Source organism: Alexandromys fortis, unplaced genomic scaffold (genome assembly GCF_014885135.2).
Source record: "Alexandromys fortis isolate MF-2015 unplaced genomic scaffold, M_Fortis_MF-2015_v1.1 scaffold_199, whole genome shotgun sequence".
Lineage (NCBI taxonomy): Eukaryota > Metazoa > Chordata > Mammalia > Rodentia > Cricetidae > Alexandromys > Alexandromys fortis.
In genome coordinates this window covers 1,898,280-1,905,726 of record NW_026068074.1, presented here as the reverse complement: position 1 = coordinate 1,905,726, position 7,447 = coordinate 1,898,280, and the positions used below count along the sequence as shown (strand labels likewise).

Below are 7,447 nucleotides of genomic sequence, written 5' to 3'. Positions count from 1 at the left end.
ATATATATCAAACTCAGGAAATTTAATATCAATCCAATATTGTGACATATATAATGCTGTCTATTTTCAAATTTATTAACTCTTCAAATTTGGCAATTTCTCTCCAAACTCAGCAGTACCGCCCAGGCCTAGGACTTCACTGCACATAACTGTGGTGCATGTCTTTACTTTCCTTTAACCTAGAACATTCCAAGTCTTTGTCTCTCGTGCTCTGGTGTTTTCCAGGATTCTAGCACAGCTGTTTGAGAACAGCCTCATTCAGCCTTGCCTGGCTGTCTTCATTAGATTTGGGCATTTCTCTCTGCCATTCTTAGCTGTGCACCCACCAGGGAGAGAGCCAGCTAAGAGGAATTTCTCTCTATCGTTGTGGGAAGCACCATGAAGCAGCACTGATGGTGGTCCTGCTGCACACCTGGTTCCCAGGCTCAGCATCAATAACAGCCACAAGAGCCCATGGCACTGGAGCAGAACCAGCCCGGCACAGTTCCTGGCCTGTGACTGTATCTCCACAGACCAAAAAGTCTCAGGGCCCCGGCACCCAGTACCGGCCTCTCTGTCCCCTGTTTCTTCAAATCTCAGTGCTCAGCTCACAGACTGTGGTAATGGATATTACTACCCCAGCCAGTGTACAGCTCAGTGTTGATGCAGGGCGAGCTCTGCTACTTCGAAATGCACCTTGAGCTCAAACTTCTCGGGTGTTATTTAGATATGTCATGGGTGTGCCAAAGGGGTGGTGTGTGTGTGTGTGTGTGTGTGTGTGTGTGCTTTGCAGGTGTGTACACAATCAGGCACATATATGCAGAAGTCAGAGATTGGCAGTGGTGTCTTTCTCAGTCACCCTCTCTCACACTTTTTTTTTTGGTTTTTCGAGACAGGGTTTCTCTGTGGCTTTGGAGCCTGTCCTGGCACTAGCTCTGTAGACCAGGCTGGTCTCGAACTCACAGAGATCCGCCTGCCTCTGCCTCCCGAGTGCTGGGATTAAAGGCGTGCGCCACCATCGCCCGGCTCTCTCACACTTCTTTAGACTCTCTCACTGAGCCTGCAGCACTGACTTGGCTAGCTTACTTGGTTAGAAAGCGTCATGGCTGATCCTTGTCTTCAGCACTGGGGTTACAAACAGGTACAGCACGCCTGGCTTTTTACATGGGCGTTGGGGAGCTGAACTCAAATCTCCATACCTGTGCAGCAAGCATTCTACCAACTGAAGCACTTCTGCAGCCTGAGAGGCTTTTATGTTAATGCAGTCCTGCCATCCACCTGGGTCATTTCCAGACTCAGCTGCTCTGCTGTGAACACTCAAAGTTCATTTTACCACTGCATCCCGAATCACTAAGAGACTCCCATATTTGTCAGTGCTGCAGGAGCACTGGGATGTCCCTGTGTGTTCAGATGGCAGAAATGAAAGTTGCAGGCCTTGGAGCTGGCAGGAGAACTGGCATCCCAGGCATGCACAACACCAGCACCTCCATCTGAAAATGGAGGGTCTTGCTCTTCTGCTGCTCTCACTGCCTTCTGCTCTCACCCCCACAGCTGACCTGAGCATCTGTCAAAACCACAGAAGACACAGCCAGTACGTGGCCACGCCATTACTCCCCAAAGCCACTGGGTGAGCAGGTTACCGGTGTGGAAAGACAGTCATGCTGTATTATGGAGCCAAAAAAAAAAATGAGATTATCAAATAGGATGGATAACAAAACCCTACTTATGCTATATTAGCGATAAAAAATAGGGGAGACAAGCCTAGTTACTCAGAAGGCCGAGGCAGGAGAATTGCAAGGTAAAGGTCTGCTTGGCTACAGAGTGAGTTCAAAGCCAACCTGTCAAGGCCCTGTCTTAAAATTTAAAAGGTGAAGAAAGGGCTGGGAATACAGCTTAGGAAGGTGCTTGTCTAGCATATGCAGGGCCTATGTTCACCCGTGCATACCACCAAAAACTAATAAGTAAAAATAAATGAAAGGCGGCACATGCTCAAAGGCTGTGTTATCTGAGTTCCCAGCAGAAGCACCCATGTGATAGGCTTCCCCTGCAGGCCAGCCCTCACTTTGTAAGTCTCATGTTGAAGAGGCCTGCTACAGCTCCTGATGTGATGGGGCAGGTTCCTCTATGGAGACCTGGCTAATGGTAGCCTTTAGATGTCAGCATGTAGCTGTAACTGTGGGTGTAAAATCTTCACCTTACTGTGGCCCGCACTTTGACGGCTGGTTTTGTCAACTTGACACAACCTACAATCACCTGGGGAATGTCTCAGTGATCTAGTATCTAAATCAAGCAGGCCTATGGGCATGTCTTGATTGCATTCATTGAAATGGGAAGAACTAGTCACTGTGGGTGGCACCATTCCCTAGGCAGGGGATCCTCAGCTGTGTGAGGTTGAGCAAGAGAGCCAAGTACTAACATGCAGGAATCCATTCATTGCTCTCTGCCCTTGACTGTGAGTGTAATGACTTGCTGCTTCGAGTTCCTGCCACCTTGACATCCCAGCTATGACAGTCTGTAACCCAAAATTCTACACTAAAATAACTCTTTCTCCCTCAAACTGCTTGTCAGGGCACTTTATCATGGCAACAGAAATAAAGCTAATACACACACAATGGAAAGAAAAGCTGTGAAGGCCTTCTAGCAGCTGTCCCAGTGATTATGACTTCATGTAGTGTCTGGTGATCACTAGATTGGGAAGTGTCTCCCCTGGGATTGAAACAGACCCCTCCCCCCATACAGTGGACAGGACATCTATATGCAGTTTGGACAGTGGTTAACGGGACTGCGGGGTTCTAAAGAGACTTTTGGGGTGGAGAGATGACTCGGCTGGTAAAGGCACTGGCCAGATGCAAGCCTGACCGCTTGGGCCGAGTCCTTAGATCCCACAGTGGAAGGAGAGAACTGACTCCGGAAAGCTGTCCTCTGACCTCCACACATGTGCACAGCAGCACACATGTGCTCCCCAACACATGTGGTCCCACAGTTGAAGGAGAGAACTGACTCCTGAAAGCTGTCCTCTGACCTCCACACATGTGCATAGCTGCACACATGGGCTCCCCAACACAAATAATAATAAATAAAAATTTAAATTTCAACTTTAATTTTTTTGCCTATTATTAGACATTTTTGGGTTCATTGTTGATTCCTAAAGAAGCCACTTCTTTAAAAGGAGATTGAGTCCCCCAGGGCAGTGCACACACCATGTGTCCAGGCACTGGGTCTGAACTCTCTATTTGCTGGAGCTGTAAAATTGCTCTGAACCATGCGAAGGCTCCTTGTCCAACATAAGGGAAATGCCATCCCTATCACTGTCCCCTAGACCTACCATCCTGACTCACAGCTGCTCCTGGAAACCTTCCCCACCTCCTTGCTCCCTCTTCACCTCAGGATCTTTGCATTCCCTGCTCCCTCTGCTGAGTACACTGCCCCACAGGCTCACTGGCTCACATCCCTGAGGTTCCCATTTCATTACTGCCTCTTCAGAGGCCTTGCCTCGGTATTAGACAGAAACTTTGCTCTGCTCTTTCCACAAGCTCTGTCACCTCCTGACACACTATATGCTTTTATATGAATTTTTTTTAATTGGTCAGGGGGTGGTAGCATATGCCTTTAGTCCCAGCACTTGGAATGCAAAGGCAGGCGAATCTCTGTGAATTTGAAGTTAGCCTGGTCTATGAGGCGAGTTCTAGGACAGCTAGGGCTACACAGAGAAACCCCGCCTCAAAAGTCCAAAGAACAAAACAACAACAACAACAAAAGCCTATCTGATTGTTTTTAAAGGAATGAAATCCCTCGATTCATAATAATCGCAGATAATCACACGGAATCTCCTGATTGCATCAGCGTCAACTGCTAATTCAGTCCTCCCACAGCACCATGTAAGGCAACACATGGGGGCTGACAGAGCACGCCTCCAGCATGCCAGGCTGTGAACTCAAAGCCATGGAGAAACTGAAGGTCACAGGATATGGTGGAGGGCAAGAGGCTGGCATGTTCCCGCCGCAAAGGTGAGGCACAAAGCCTTTCTGCAGAGGAGGGCTCCTTCTGCTCCAACTCAGGCCTCCCTTGCTTCGTGCCAAGCTGGGTATATTTAGCCAGGCCCTGAGTTTCTCTGTCCCTGTGCAGATGGCATCTCTCAATGCTTCTTTCTGCTGTGGCAGGCAAGCACGCCACTGTTTCTCTCTGCTTTTGCAGGGAAATAACTCCAAGGGGAAATTGACTGTGAAGCCTTAAGGAGAGCCCTCTCAAGATGTCGGGGGAAAGGCAAGGAAGAAATATAATCAGGTGCTCACAGTGGGGAACGTGAAGTGCTGGCAGAGCAGCAGCGGCTGCAACTGAGCATGTGCACTGAGGAAGGCTGCTAATGCTGAGGGCAGGAGAAGCCTGGGAGGAACTCTGCTGTCCAGTGTGCAGGGCTCTGGGAGCTTGCCAAAGAGGAACAAGGTATCCATTTAACAGAAGGTGCCAGGTGCCTCCCCATGGGCAAACAACTATGGTCTGCAGCTCAAAGGGTACACAGCACTCTGGGACATGGTGTGGGGGTAGGATTATACTGGACATGGCTATGATCCAGCTGAAAGAAAATGAAGGTTTCTTTTGTACAGACTGACCCCAAGCAGGGGACTGTTGGTGGGGTCAAAAGCAAGTGGTGAGCCAGGTGTGGCTCTGGCAGAAGAATCTTGGATTTGAGGCTAGCTGGGACTACATTAAAGGAGGGGGGGGGAGAAGAGAAGAAAGAAACGCTGGGGAAGGTTCAGTGGGTAAGGGTGCTGGTTGTGCAAGCCTGGTGACCAGAGTTTATGACCCAGAGCCCACGTAAAGGTAGAAAGAAGTCCATAATGTTGACTTCTGACCTCCCAGAGGAGCTGCAGCATATATACACATATACGTATACACGTGCGCATGCACACACACACACATACACACAAACACACACACACATATTAGGACAAAGGAAAAGAAAACAGACTCCATGTGTGCAATGTGTGCAAGTGTACACAGACCCCTTTCAACCAGCACGGGAAGCAGCAGCGTCCCAGCTCCTTCCCTTGGTCTCCCTTTTTAGCAAATAAGTAAGTGGAAACAGAACAGAGGTCAGAGTGGGTTTCCTGGACAGCATTCCCAGATCCTTTCTCTTTCTGTCTTTCGAATTTCAGCAGCACAGGAGCCACAGAGGTGAAGGCCCTGACTGAAGCTATGAGTCTGCAGGCAGGCCCACAGCTAACCAGTGCATTTCAGCCGTGGGGCGTGGTCTGCTTAGCAACTGAACTTTTACTGGCAATCACTCCAGAATTTTGCTTCTGTGTAACATGGAGAGGTGATATACTCATGCATTTTTTTTTCCTTTTTAAAGATTTGTTATGTATACAGTGTTCTGATTGCATGTATGCCTGCTGGCCAGAATAGGGCACCAGATCTCATCATAGATGGTTGTGAGCTACCATGTGGTTCCTGGGAATTGAATTTAGGACCTCTGAAAGAGCAGCCTGTGTTCTTAACCTCTGAGCTATCTCTCTCCAGATCCCATATTCATTCATTTTAATTATAAAATTTGTCTCCTTAGAACAGAGGTTCTGAGCCTTCCTAGTGCTTCAACCCTTTAATACAGTTCCTCATGTTGTGCTGACCCCAACCATAAAAATTGTTTTCATTGCTACTTCATAACTCTAATTTTGCTACTGTTGTGAATTGTAATGCAAATATCTGATATATCGGATATCTGGTATGTGAGCCCTGTGAAAGGGTCATTCAACCCCCAAGGGGTCATGACCCAGAGGTTGAGAACTGCTGCCTTAGAACAAATTCCACTTTTTAAACCCCATTCCCACACTCCAGCCAAGGCCCGCTATGCAACTCCTAGTCTACCCCACTGTCTCCTTATTCAACGTCTCAACTCATTTCATGTTCTCCTATTCACACAGTGCTGGCATGGTGCTCCCTGGAGCCCAGCCTCTTGCCAGCTGCACAGACAGTTCCCTCTGCCTGGGATATTCTTCGTATTGCTTCTGCCTATGTGCTCTTGTGCAGCCTGCGAGAGGTGCTTTCCCCGACAGCATCATGCTGCCCATCTCCCTCTTCTGATTTTATTTAGTTTTGTTATGATTATTTTAGAAAGGGGTACCCTATGTAGCACAGGCTGGCCTTGCTCAGGACCTTCCCGCTCTGTCTGAGCAGTGCAATTATGAATGTGTACTACCATGCCCAGTTCCCTCTTGTTTCCTTTAGAGAACCTGCTGATCCTGAAATGATCTTATTTCATGCTGCCCTTTTCTGTCTCACCTAGAACATGAATTGGCTAAGAATAGGCACATCATGTGCTTTGTTGATTCCCGTGTCTATGGTGCTAAGAACATGGGCCAAGGCTCAAGAATGCATTGTCAAGAAACACTAGTACCAGTACTGGAAATGGGATAGTGGGCTGAAGATGGGAGGGCAAGTATGCACTGACCCCCCCATCAGCTGTGGTACACACACGGCTGCAAGCTGCTGATACCCAAGCCTCTGGGTGTTCCATGGGTAGTCCGCTGACTGGGGTCACTGAGATACAGAATGCCTCACAGGCCTAGGTACACATATATGCACAGGTGGGGTGTCATTCTCTGCCTGACCTCAGCCCCTTCAGGCTCCTTTCGAGCATTTATGGCCAGAGACAAATTCTACTCTTTTCTAGAATGCCTCCCCAGTTAAGTTATTCTTCTCTGCCAGGCCTGACCTGTTGTGGAAATTTACTGTAACTATGTAAAGGTTACATTTGTTTATTATGCATTTCTTTAACTATGTAAAGATGGGTTGCTGTCTCACCTTGTCTGCCTAAGGCACCTGAATGGTCTAATAAAAGCTGAACAACCAATAGCTAGGCCGTAGAGGGATAGGTATGGCTCTCAGGCAGACAGAATAAGTAGGGGGAGAGAAGGAGAGAACGAGGGAGAAAGAAAAACACCTGAGACCAGCCAGCCAGCTGCCAGCCAGTAAGACACTGGAGTAGGACATACAGAATGAAATATAAAAGGCTCTGAGGCAAAATGTAGCTGATGAGAAATTGGAAATTAAGTTATAAGAGCTAGTGAGAGACGAGCCTAAGCTAAGGCCGAGCATTCATAATTAATATTAAATCTCAGTGTCATGATTTGGGAGCTGGTTGGTGGCCCAAAAGAACGCCTGCTACACTGGGCTCCCCTCTTAGCCCCTTCTCCATTTAGAGTGATTGGGTGCCAGCTGACCCACCCATGAACACAGATGTGTGGCCCATGCTCTATGTATTAAAATGTGTAACAAAATGTGTGAGATAAGGGCAGACAAGATGGCTCAGCAGGTAGAAGTGCTTGCTGCACAAGCCTCATGACCTGAGTTCAATCCCAGGCACCCACAGATCAACTGACTCCTTTGACCGGTACATGTGCTTCATCGCGTCTCTCTCTCTCTCTCTCTCTCTCTCTCTCTCTCTCTCTCTCTCTCTCTCTCTCTCTCC

At 48.2% G+C, this 7,447-nt stretch overlaps 1 protein-coding gene across 6 annotated transcripts in view; it reads right to left on the bottom strand.

The window, feature by feature from the left end:
* Katnip (katanin interacting protein) overlaps positions 1–7,447 on the bottom strand; it is a 168,264-nt gene that overhangs the window by 91,512 nt on the left and 69,305 nt on the right. The gene's annotated exons all lie outside the window — the stretch shown is intronic.